The sequence below is a fragment of the Manis pentadactyla genome, chromosome 2 (assembly GCF_030020395.1).
Source record: "Manis pentadactyla isolate mManPen7 chromosome 2, mManPen7.hap1, whole genome shotgun sequence".
Lineage (NCBI taxonomy): Eukaryota > Metazoa > Chordata > Mammalia > Pholidota > Manidae > Manis > Manis pentadactyla.
Window position 1 is genome coordinate 75260766 of NC_080020.1, and position 12638 is coordinate 75273403.

A 12638-nucleotide genomic window follows, 5' to 3' on the forward strand; every position below is an offset into this window, starting at 1 on the left:
TGTTCACAAATTCTAGAAACTGCTATAAGCCCTGGCTCATGTCTCCCTTCCTCTGTCTTCAAAGACAGAACTTAGTGGGTCAAGTCCTTGTCATGTTTCATCTCTCCAACTCTCCTGTTTTATCACTCTGATCCACTTTTATCAGCTCCCATGATTAGACTGGGCCCATCTGGATCATCCAGGATGATCTCTATATACTTGTAACCACATCTGCATCATGTCTTTTGTCATGGAAGGTAAAATGGTCACAGGTTTTAGGGAATAGAGCACAAATGTCTTTGGGGTCTATTTTTTGTCTACCCCATCAACTTAACCTTAAACATAACCTTAAACACAGACACCTGTACAAAGTATTACAAGTGCATTTATATTTATGATATTACAAATAATTAAAATGTTGATAATATTGAAAGTTACCAGCATAACAAAAAAATCACAAAAAAAGCTGAAATATAAATTTGTTTTGGAAATGTAATTTTGAGCTCATAATGTATTTTCTCTTAAAAAAGTTGTAATTCCTAGTTCTATTCAATGAAAGAGCCCAGAGATAATGACTGAAACTTTCACTATGAGCACTTGTAACATCAGATGTAATGTGTAACTGAAAGGTGACAGGGCCTTTGATGGGGCTGTCCTTGATCCCAGATTAAGGACAGGAGTTTAACAAGATTAGCCTGAAGTAACTTGTCAAGCATGAAGCAATATGGATAATGAAGACTACTAGGTCATGTCAGAATGACCTAAATTCCAGCCTGAAAGGTATCTTATTAACCAAAGACAGGATACTTGGACATCAATAAAAGTAATAACTTCAGTGATTTGAACTATATCAAATATATCAAAATTCATTAGTTGTCCTTATTTGTAAGATACTAGTAAGATGGGAAAAGGTGATATTTTCAGTCTCATGGGGCTAAAGAAAAACAAACAGAAATTCCGGATTCATAAAGCAGAAAGAACTGAGAACTTAGCATCTTATTATTCTGAAAAGTAGTGAACAACAAAGAGTCTTTTTGTAACTTCCAGTTCCTATGTGAAACAGCACCTGCATGAAAGTGGACAAACAACTGAGGGGAAGTGTCTCTAAAGAAATGTTCCAACTAACAGTGAAGTATAAATGATTCTGAGTATCACTGTTTTGCCAACAACTAGTAGAACAGATGAATCTAGGCAATGATTATCAAAGTTAATCAATATCATAAAAAGGGAGATATGTAGATGCTATATGCCACCTTGTGGAAGTACATGACTCTACCAAGGAAATAGTCTTGCCAAAATGGAACCTGCGCAGTATGAAGATGCTAGCTGATTCCCAAATGGCCAAAAAACAGATAAAAATTTCTCAGTCTTAATAGCCCTAGAAAAATTTAAAGTAACCCAAATGAGGTAACAATATAGACACTAAAGGCTGGGTAAAATTAAAAGGCTGATAATCCGATAATACCATCTTTTGACAAGAATGAATATTAATTGGAAATTTCAATATACTGCTGGTATGAAAAAAATTGGTTTTAACTACTATGGAAGTGTTTAGAGGTAGCTACTAAGGTTGAAAATGCAAATACTCCGTGACCTAGCACTCTCATCCCTAAGAATACAGCCAACATAAATATGGAAATACTTGAACCAAAAGATATATTCATGTATTTTCTTAATAGTCAAATTTTGGAAACATCTAAAAGGTCTACCAATCTTGGAATAATAGATAAATTGCAATGAAGTTTTTTTTCAATGGAATGCTATTTAGGAAAGAGACAAAATAAACTACTACTGTTCACAGCAATGTGAAAAAATCTAAGAAGCCTCGTTTTGAGTGAAATAAACCAGACATAAAACAATATATATAGTGTGATACCATTAAAATAAGTTCAAAATTAAAATACATGTTGTACAAATATATGGTATTAGAAGTCAGAGATGGATGAGGGGAAGGAAGAATGTCACTAAGAGAGCTACGAGGGGGCTTCTGGGGGTGTGTTAATGTGTTTCTTGATCAGAAGAGTGGTTTCATAGATATGTTTAATTTGCAGAAAAGTAATCAACCTAAATTCTTCTATTGGTATATTTTTCTGAATTTGGAATTTCAATAACAAAACTTATTTTTAAAACTATTTCAAATCAGCCCTAGTCTTGTAGAATTCTTAAGAGTTATCAAGATAGTTTCTGTGACTATAAAAGCTTGGGGATGTAGAGCCAAAATAGAAAATATGAAATGAAAAACATACATGAATTTAGTTTGTTTCTTATTTTGATTCTAATTCAAATAAGCTAACTTTAAAAGCTAATAAATTTTTAATGTTATATGTATCATAATAGTACTATGATATGTATTAATAAATGAGTTCTTATGTTTTGGAGATCTATTAGTATTGACATATTTATGGGTGAAATTATGGGATGCATGAAATTTGCTTCAAAATAATCCAGTGTGTATGGGCAACAGAGGTGAGAGGAAAACTGTTCTTTTAGAGGAAACAAGTTGGCCATGAGTTGATAATTCTTGAATTTTGTGGATTCATTATACTAAGAATGATATGTCTTAAAATATAATTAAGTACAATTATAATTTTCAATTAAAATCTTTTTAAAAGACTTAAAATACTAAAATGTAATGGGAAAAGCTTTAAACAAAATTCATAAAAATAGCCTTATGATATGTGAATACAATATGCATAAATAATACAAATAATATGTTTGTCTAGAAAGAGATTATAAACATTTTTTAATGACCCTGTATTTTTCAGGAAAAAGACTTCCAAATAACTTGTTTTAAGATTATCTGCCATATTTCTAACTTTAGATGCTCAAAACAGTTGAATACGTTGGACACTAAGAACGTACTATAGCTTTAGGACAAATTAGTTACTTGAAGCAGGCTTTGAAATTTATATTAACTCTTTTATGTACATATGCTCCTATATATCCTTGCACATTAACTGAGAAATATCAGCATTATAAAGAATAAAACTTTTATGAGTCTTCTAATTTAACATTACTGAAAGCTCAGTAGTTCCACTGGTCATGCATTGAAGTAAAGTAGAAAGATATCAGTAACCTTTCAATGACAGCTTCATAGAAGGATATGAAGGCAGCTGTAGGTTATTTTCCTACATTAAAAAAAGTTTCATCATTTAATTTGAATTCATAAAGGATTATCAGTAAAATTTCAATGAAACATTTAATGTCACGCTATTTGAGCAACATATTTACCAGTGTTTTACAATTTTTTTTATTGCATTTTGCCACCAAAGTTCTTGAGGCTCTCTTCAACTTTTAGGAAAATAACCGAAAATCCTTTATGTTAAGATTAACCCATTTATAATCATTTTATTAAATTGTTTTACAAGTGAAGCAAGGCTATAAAGCTTGCTCCATAAGACAGAAGATTGTCAGAAGACAGTAATGTGACATTTAACAACCATATTTTCTAGTCATCAACTTTTTATTTGATAGAGTCTGTGGCACAGTTTTAAATTTCCCATCAGTTCAAATACCACTTAATACTTAAAGGGAAAAAAAGCCACTGTTGTAAATAAGTATATTATCTCTTACATTTTGAACGATTCTCTGATATCAGACAATGGTAGCACGATTTCAAGTTAAAATTGGATATGTATATGAATCATCCAGATTTGTTTAATCTGGTCAGTTAAATCTAGATCCAATATATTTTCTTCTTCTATTTTTTCTTACATGCACGTTGGTTTCCCATGTTTGAAGTTAAACAGGGTAAGTGTGTATGTTCATTACATGGATAAATCATCTTGCTAGAAAGGTAAAACTGTTGGCTTTATTATAAACATAAGAGCAGTAGCTAATACTACAGTGCTGTTACAGTGAGACTCAAATAATGCCTTAAAAATCTATACATTCAATTATCTTTCATTTGATATTTCAAAAGGGACCAGAAAAGCCAGCGGTATATTTCTGCCCGTTTATCCTTTGTAATCCTAATGCCCTAGGATTTTTCTACCTACCCCAACAGGAAGAAGGGTTTTAAGATCATGCAGAGGAACTCCAAAACAATTAAGTACCAGACCTGAAGTTAGTAGACATCACTTCTGCTCACATTCCATTCATAAAAATATAATTTCTGACTGCAAGGGTGGTCAAGAAATGTAGTCTAGCTGGATAGCAGTATGGGCTGCTATATTTCTACAATTATGATGAAGAGAATAGTTTTTTGTTTAGAGAGCTCTGTAAAAGTTAGTAACTAGAAGTAGACGCTTGGTATATTTACTTAAGAAAAATGGCAAACTAGGAGAAAGAGAGGCAAAGAACAGTCACGTATGAGATTATCTTTTTACATAGATGGGTTTTGTTCAGTCCCTGACATTAATTAGTGAATGCCTTTGATTAATTGACTTTTTAGATCCTACCTTGTGTATTTTTAAAATAAGCAGTTTAGGTAACTGGCAACCTGGTATTTCTCACTCTTCAGTAACTAAAATGAAAAAGTAAATGTGTGTGTCTATGTGTATGTGTGTGAATCTGGAAACCTGGAGATCCTAAGACAGGTGGGTAGAAGATCTGAAAATGCATATTTTTACCAATCTTCTTAAATGCTTCTAATGCATGTAAACTTGGAAGTTACACTTGAAAGAATTCTAAGTTTAATGTTCTGTAAAATCCCACTCATCTCCGAAATTTCAAATCCAATTATCCATGATAAGTGAGTAACATGGTATGTGAAACACTAAAGGATAGACTTTAGAAGTCATGAAGAACACAAAAAGCAAGCATATTGGAGTTGGGCAAATATATACTGATATCTGAAAGTGGAGAGAGGTGGTTTCCAGAAAGGATTATTAACTAGAAAGGATAAATTGTTAAATTTGTTCATAGTAAAATTATAAACTTCTCTTTATCAAAAGATATAAAAAAGAGACATATATGCCAACATACAACATATAACCACTAACCAACAGAGGTCTAATGTTCTAGATCATAGATCAGTAAGTTTGATAATAGATGGCCAAAATTTTAATAAGAAAAATCATGAATAGTCAAATTGGCAGATGGACAAAAAGCTCATACCAGCCCCATAAGAGCAAATTTTTTATGATCAGTAGTCCATAAATAATCTCTCATTACTGGAAACCATTTTGCCTGACCCATGTGCTGCTGCTGCTTTTCAGTCTCTATGACTCTAAATAGCCAATAAACCTATGAAAAGGGACTCAACATTATAAAAGAATTAAGGAAATGCAAAATAAAACCAAACTAAGTTATAATTACTAAGTAATATCCACCACATTGGCAAAGATTTAAAAGTTTGACACCAAATGTTGGCAAAGTGTAAACCAATAAAACACTATATAATGCAGTTGAGAGTATAATGCAATATTTGAAAAACAGTTTCGGATTATCCATAAGATGTGAAGCTTTGCATTATTTATGGCTTAGTTACATATCCTAGAGAAATGCTTGCAAATTTACACTGAAAAACAAGTACTAAATGTTTGTAACAATATTGCCATTAATAGTTAAGAATAGGAAGCTTTGCAAAAACCTGTAACATACATTTTTCCTACCAAAGACATTGATAAACATAAACAGCCATCCTTATCAATATAATTTTGGCTGGCACAGTACTAAAAAAGAAAAAGAATAATTGAGAATTGGGGAAATTAATTTTCTTTATGATTAGATGACTTGAAATTCTGAAAACTATTGATTAAAAAAAGATAAATATAAAGTACCATACTTAGATGCAAATTCTATTACATAGTCATACAATAGTTGTGACTTACACATGCCTGCTATGAAAAAAGCCTAAATGTTTTGGTGTGCTACAGGTGTAATATATGCTAACGATATATTGTGATGTCAAATAAGACCTGACTAATAAAATTTCAAACTCTATTAATACAAGCCAAAATTCTCCGATCAAGGAAAATAAGTCTTATTTTGTTCTCCACTGGCTGGTCTATATTTGGAATAGGGGTTTCAGTTAAAAGAAGGTAATGTTGGATTAATCTAGAGGTTGAGGACTCTGGAAATGATGGCAAAAAACATGTGTGAAGGAAAGAAGGTATTTCAGTTAAAGTTAGACACTCTAATGTCTTCAGAAGCCAGAGAAGTAAATCTACTTTCTTGAGATACACCAGATAAGTAAGATAAATATATACAATGATTAAATTTAAAACTTATATTCTCTATTTCAAGAAAGCCAGATTTTTGGGGGGCTGTGGTGGGCATCAGTGAAAGAGATTGAACAATTAGAATATGCTATCTAAAAAAGTTGAGTATTCTCCACCTCTGGAAATATTCAAATGAGGATGAGATGATTAGCTCTGATGTAGGTTTCAGAACTGGAGAAAAGATCTGATTGAATTATGTATAAATTATCTTTGCCATATAAAATAATATCACTTGGTTTTACAAGAAATAAAGTTTTAGAAAATTCCTTTTAGGAGTAATGATTATGGTAGTGTGATTTAGGTAGTGTATGATTACGGCTATGTTCAAAAGGGATATTTTTGAAAAGAGTATTTTCTTTTCCAATATTTATTATCATTATAGTTCCCATATTAGATGAAAAAATAGCTGTTTTTAACCTCTTAAATTGGTTCCAAGCTTCCCAAAACAAATCTCATACTTGTATATTCATTGCCTGTCTACAGTATGGACTACAGGAATGTGATTTATTCTGCCCGCATTTAAGTTGGAAGTACCAAAGTACTCATCTAAATTTTGATTTTTTATATTTCAGTTGCTATTTTTCCTGTGGTTAAGGTAATTGCTAAGGCTTTATCAAAAGTGATTCAAATTGTATGCTAGTGATAATTGTGCTTAAATGTCCTTAATTTGATTTAAGTGGAATCTTTAGGTGCTATCCTTTTAAGTCAAACATAATTGTGATTTAATATTACTGAATTGAAATTTAGTATCCTGTCCTTAAGGATGCTGTGGTCATTTTATCTCTATATTTTGAAGTAGATTTACTGATTTAAATTTATTGATTTAAATTTATGTGTAAGGATCATTTCCATAATAGAGATGTAGACTTTATTTATAAACAGAAAACAAGAGAGAAAAATGGCACAATGTCTAATCATGTAGAATTTTTTGGTCCTTAACTCTTGTTTCCTATTCTTTCTTAAAATATAAATGATTTTTAATGTAGAATAACTCAGTGAACACTTACCAATTGCCAGGCATACATTTAAGGAGTTTGCATGTATGACCTTAGTTACACCTTCAAAAATCATGAAAAAAGTTTCATTCTATTCTAGGACTTTCTTTCACGAAGCTTTGTTTCTTAAACCTTGGTTATATTTTGAGGTTTGTATCTTTATTCTGGTGACAAAAGCCAATGTCAAGTTTTAGGTTTCTGGTGGAGTTGAACAATGTTATAATATTATGTTGCCATTAAAACTTCTCAATTTATAGCCCATGGAGGCATAGATGTCAAAGGGTAGAAGGAGTGCATTTTCCTTTGTTAAAGTGTTTGTACTTTTGCTTGATGCATGCTGTGGGGCTACTGTCCCTGGAGGGCCCCATGACCAAGGAAGAACTATTCAGGCACATTGCAACTTTATTATTAAAAGGGTGAGTCTCGTTGCTTGTAATGCCGTGGATATTCTAGGCACACATACGTAAACATGCTCTAAACGGATTGCCTTCATTATAAGACAGTTTTATGCCCTATAAGGAAGGTGAAAAAAATCAGGATCACATTTAAGGGCTTGAATAATGCTCAAGACTGCAACTGCAAGTAAATTAATTTGCACAATTGTCAAAATAATAATGAAAGGTTACCTACAATCCTAGTTTTTTTCTGTAAAATAAAAACTTGGATGAATTCTAAGAAAGTATTTTACCTTAAGACAATTTCATCTCAGAGTTATTTTTAGTAAACCCTCCTGCCTGTTAAGATTTACTAGTGGTGTGTAAGGGAAAACTTACACTGCCACATATAAACAAAAGGTGGAGAATAAAACAAAGTCAGTCTTAGCTTCTTGCCCTTATGGTATTGAAAATCAATGCTATTTTACATCTGCTTCTTTTAATCTCCACGTTAATTTTTTTTAAGGTATCACTGATATACACTCTTACGGTGGTTTCATAAGTAAAACATATGGTTATTACATTCGCCCATATTATCGAGTCCCCCCCATACTCCATTGCAGTCACTGTCCATCAGTGTAGTAAGATGCCACAAAGTTCCTATTTGTCTTCTCTGAACTACACTGTCTTCCCTGTGACCCCATACACACCATGTGCACCAAACATGATACCCCACAATCCTGTTAACACCCCCTCCCAACCCCACCCTCCCCCACCCCTTCCCTGTGGTAACGACTATCCCTTCTTGGAGTCTGTGAGTCTGGTGCTATTTTGTTCCTTCAGCAATGCTTTGTTGTTATACTCCACAAATGAGGGAAATCATTTGGTATTTGTCTTTTTCTGACTGACTTATTTCACTGAGCATAATACCCTCTAGCTCCATCCATGTTGTTGCAAATGGTAGGATTTGTTTCTTTCTTATGGCTGAATAGTATTTCATTGTTTATATGTACCACATCTTCTTTATCCATTCATCTACTGATGGACATGTAGCTTGCTTCCATATCTTGGCTATTGTAAATAGTGCTGCAATAAACATAGGGGTGCATATGTATTTTTGAATCTGAGAACATGTACTCTTTAGGTAAATTCCTAGGAGTGGAATTACCAGGTCAAATGGTATTTCTGTTTTTAGTTTTTTGAGGAACCTTCATATTGCTTTCTACAATGGTTGAACTAGCTTACATTCCCACAAGCAGTATAGGAGGGTTCCCCTTTCTCCACATACTCGCCAGCATTTGTTGTTCTTGTTCTTTTTGATGCTGGCCAGCTATCCTAACTGGTGTGAGGTGATATCTCATTGTGGTTTTAATTTTCATTTTCCTGATAATTATCAATGTGGAGCATCTTTTCATGTGTCTGTTGGCCATCTGAATTTCTTCTTTTGTGAATTGTCTGTTCATATCCTCTGCCCATTTTTAATAGGGTTATTTGCTTTTAGGGTGTTGAAGCATGTGAGTTCTTTATATATTTTGGATATTAATCCCTTGTTGGAAATGTCATTTACAAATATATTGTCCTTTCTCATACTTTAGGATGCCTTTTTGTTCTGCTGATTGTGTTCTTTGCTGTACAGAAGCTTTTTAGCTTGATGTAGTCCCATTTGTTCATTATTTATTTTGTTTCCCTTGCCCAAGGAGATGCGTTCAGGAAAAAGTTGCTCATGTTTATTTATTTTCAATAGATTTTTGCCTGTTTTCTTCTAAGAGTTTTATGGTTTCATGAATTACATTCAGGTCTTTGATCCATTTTGAGTTTACTTTTGTATATGTGGTTAGACAGTAATCCAGTTTCATTCTCTTGCATATAGCTGTCCAGTTTTGCCAACACCAGCTGTTGAAGAGGCCGTCATTTCCCCATTGTATATGCATGGCTTCTTTATTGTATATTAACTGACCATATATGCTTGGGTTTATATATGAGTTCTATATAGTCTGTTCCATTGACCTGTGGGTCTGTTCTTGTGCCAGCACCAAATTGTCTTGATTAGTGTGCCTTTGTAGTAGATCTTGAAGTTGGGGAGTATAATCCCCCCAGCTTTATTCTTCCTTCACAGGATTACTTTGGCTATTCGGGGTCTTTTGTGGTTCCACATGAATTTTAGAACTATCTGCTCTAGTTCGTTGAAGAATGATGCTCATATTTTGATAGGGATTGCATTGAATCTGTAGATTGCTCTAAGAAGGATAGCCATTTTGATATTAATTCTTCCTGTTCTTGAGCATGGGGTGTGTTTCCGTTTACTGGCACATTCTTTAATTTCTCTGAGTGTCTTGTAGTTTTCAAAGTATAGATTTTTAACTTACTTTGTTATGTTTATTCCTAGGTATTTTATTCTTTTTGATGCAATTGTTTTCCTGATTTCTCATTCTGCTAGTTCATTGTTAGTGTATAGGAATGCAACAGGTTTCTGTGGATTAGTTTTGTATCTGGCAACTTTGCTGAATTCAGATAATAGATCTAGTAATTTTGGAGTGGATTCTGTAGGGTTTTTTATATATAATATCATGTCATTGGCAAACAGGGACAGTTTAACTTCTTCCTTGCCAATCTGGATGCCTTTTATTTCTTAGTGTTGTCTGATTGCCATGGCTAGGACCTCCAGAACTATGTTGAATAAAAGTGGGGAGAGCAGGCATCTTGTCTTGTTCCTGATCTTAAAGGAAAAGCTTTCAGCTTCTCGCTGTTAAGTATGATGTTGCTGTGGGTTTGTCATATATGACCTTTATTATGTTGAGGTACTTGCCCTCTATACCCATTTCATTGAGGGTTTTTATCATGAATGTATGTTGAATTTTGTCAAATGTTTATTCAGCATCTATGGAGATGACCATGTGGTTTTTGTCCTTTTGGTTGATGTGGTGGATGATGATGATGATGAATTTTTGAATGTTATGCCATATTTGCATCCCTGGAAAAAGTCCTACTTGATCATGATGGATGATCTTTTTGATGTTTATTTGAATTCAAATTCCTATTATTTTGTTGAATATTTTTGCATTTGTGTTCATCAGGGATATTGGTCTGTAATTTTCTTTTTTTGTGGTGTCTGCCTGATTTTGGTATTAGAGTGATGCTGACCTCATACAATGAGTTTGGGAGTATTCCCTCTTCTTCTACTTTTTGGAAAACTTAATGGAGGATGGGTATTAGGTCCTCACTAAATGCTTGATAAAATTCAGCAGTGAAGCCACCTGTCCCAGGTATTTTGTTCTTAGGTAGGTTTTTTTTTTTTTTGGTATCATTAATCTACAATTACATAGGAACATTATGTTTACTAGGTTCTCCCCATCACAAAGTCTCCCCAACAAACCCCATTACAGTCACTGTCCATCAGCATACAAAGATGTAAAATCACTACTTCTCTTCTCTATGCTGCACATCCCTCCCCATGAACCCCCACATCATACATGCAAATCGTAATGCCCCCTTTCTTCCCCCGGACTTATCCCTCCCTTCCCACCAATTCTCCCCAGTCCCTTTCCCTTTGGTAACTGTTAGTCCATTCTTGGGTTCTGTGATTCTGCTGCTGTTTTGTTTCTTCAGTTTATTCTTTGTTCTAATACTTCATATATGAGTGAAATCATATGGTACTTGTAATTCGCCACCTGGCTTATTTCACTGAGCATAATACCCTCTGGCTCTATCCATGTTGTTGCAAATGGTAGGATTTGTTTCCTTCTTATGACTGAATAATATTCCATTGTGTATATGTACCACATCTTCTTTATTCATCTACTGATGAACACTTAGGTTGCTTCTATTTCTTGGCTATTGTAAACAGTGCTGTGATAAACATACGGGTGCATCTGTCTTTTTCAAACTGGGCTGCTCCATTCTTTGGGTAAATTCCTAGAAGTGGAATTCCTGGGTCAAATGGTATTTCTATTTTGAGTTTTTTGAGGAACCTCCATACTTATTTCCACAATAGTCAAACTAATTTACATTCCCACCAGCAGTGTAGGAGGGTTCCCTTTTCTCCACATCCTCACCAACATTTGTCATTGTTTGTCTTTTGGATGGTGGCAATCCTTACTGGTGTGAGGTGATATCTCATTATGGTTTTAATTTGCATTTCTCTGATGACTAGCGATGTGGAGCATCTTTTTATGTGTCTGTTGGGCATCTGATTTTATTCTTTGGAGAACTGTCTGTTCGGTTTCTTCTGATTTTTTAATTGGATTATCTGCTTTTTGTTTGTTGAGGTGCATGAGCTCTTTATATATTTTGGATGTCAACCTTTTATCAGATCTCTCATTTATATTCCTCCATATTGTATATATTCCCCCATATTGTAGAATGCATTTTTGTTCTATTGGTGGTGTTCTTTGCTATACAGAGGCTTTTCAGCTTGATATAGTCCCATTTGTTCATTTTTACTTTTGTTTCCCTTGCCCGGGGAGATATGTTCATGAAGAAGTCGCTCATGTTTATGTCCAAGAGATTTTTGCCTATGTTTTTTTCTAAGAGTTTTATGGTTTCATGACTTACATTCAGATCTTTAATCCTTTGCAAATATACTTTTGTGTATGGGGTTAGACAGTGATCCAGTTTCATTCTCTTACATGTAGCTATCGAGTTTTGCCAGCACCAGCTGTTGAAGAGGCTTTCATTTCCCCATTGTATGTCCATGGCTCCTTTATCATATATTAATTGACCATAAATGTTTGGGTTAATATCTGGACTCTCTTTTCTGTTCCATAGATCTGTGGGTCTATTCTTGTGCCAGTACCAAATTGTCTTGATTACTGTGGCTTTGTAATAGAGCTTGAAGTTGGGAAGTGAGATGACCTCTGCTTTATTCTTCCTTCTCAGGATTGCTTTGGCATTTCGGGGTCTTTTGTGGTTCCATATGAGTTTTAAAACTATTTTATCCAGTTTGTTGAAGAATGTTGTTGGTATTTCGATAGATACTGCATTGAATCTGTAGATTGCTCTAGGCAGGATGGCCATTTTGACAATATTAATTCTTCCTATCCAAGAGCATGGAATGAGTTTCCATTTGTTAGTGTTCTCTTTAATTTATCTTAAGAGTGTCTTGTAGATTTCAGCATATAGGTCTTTCA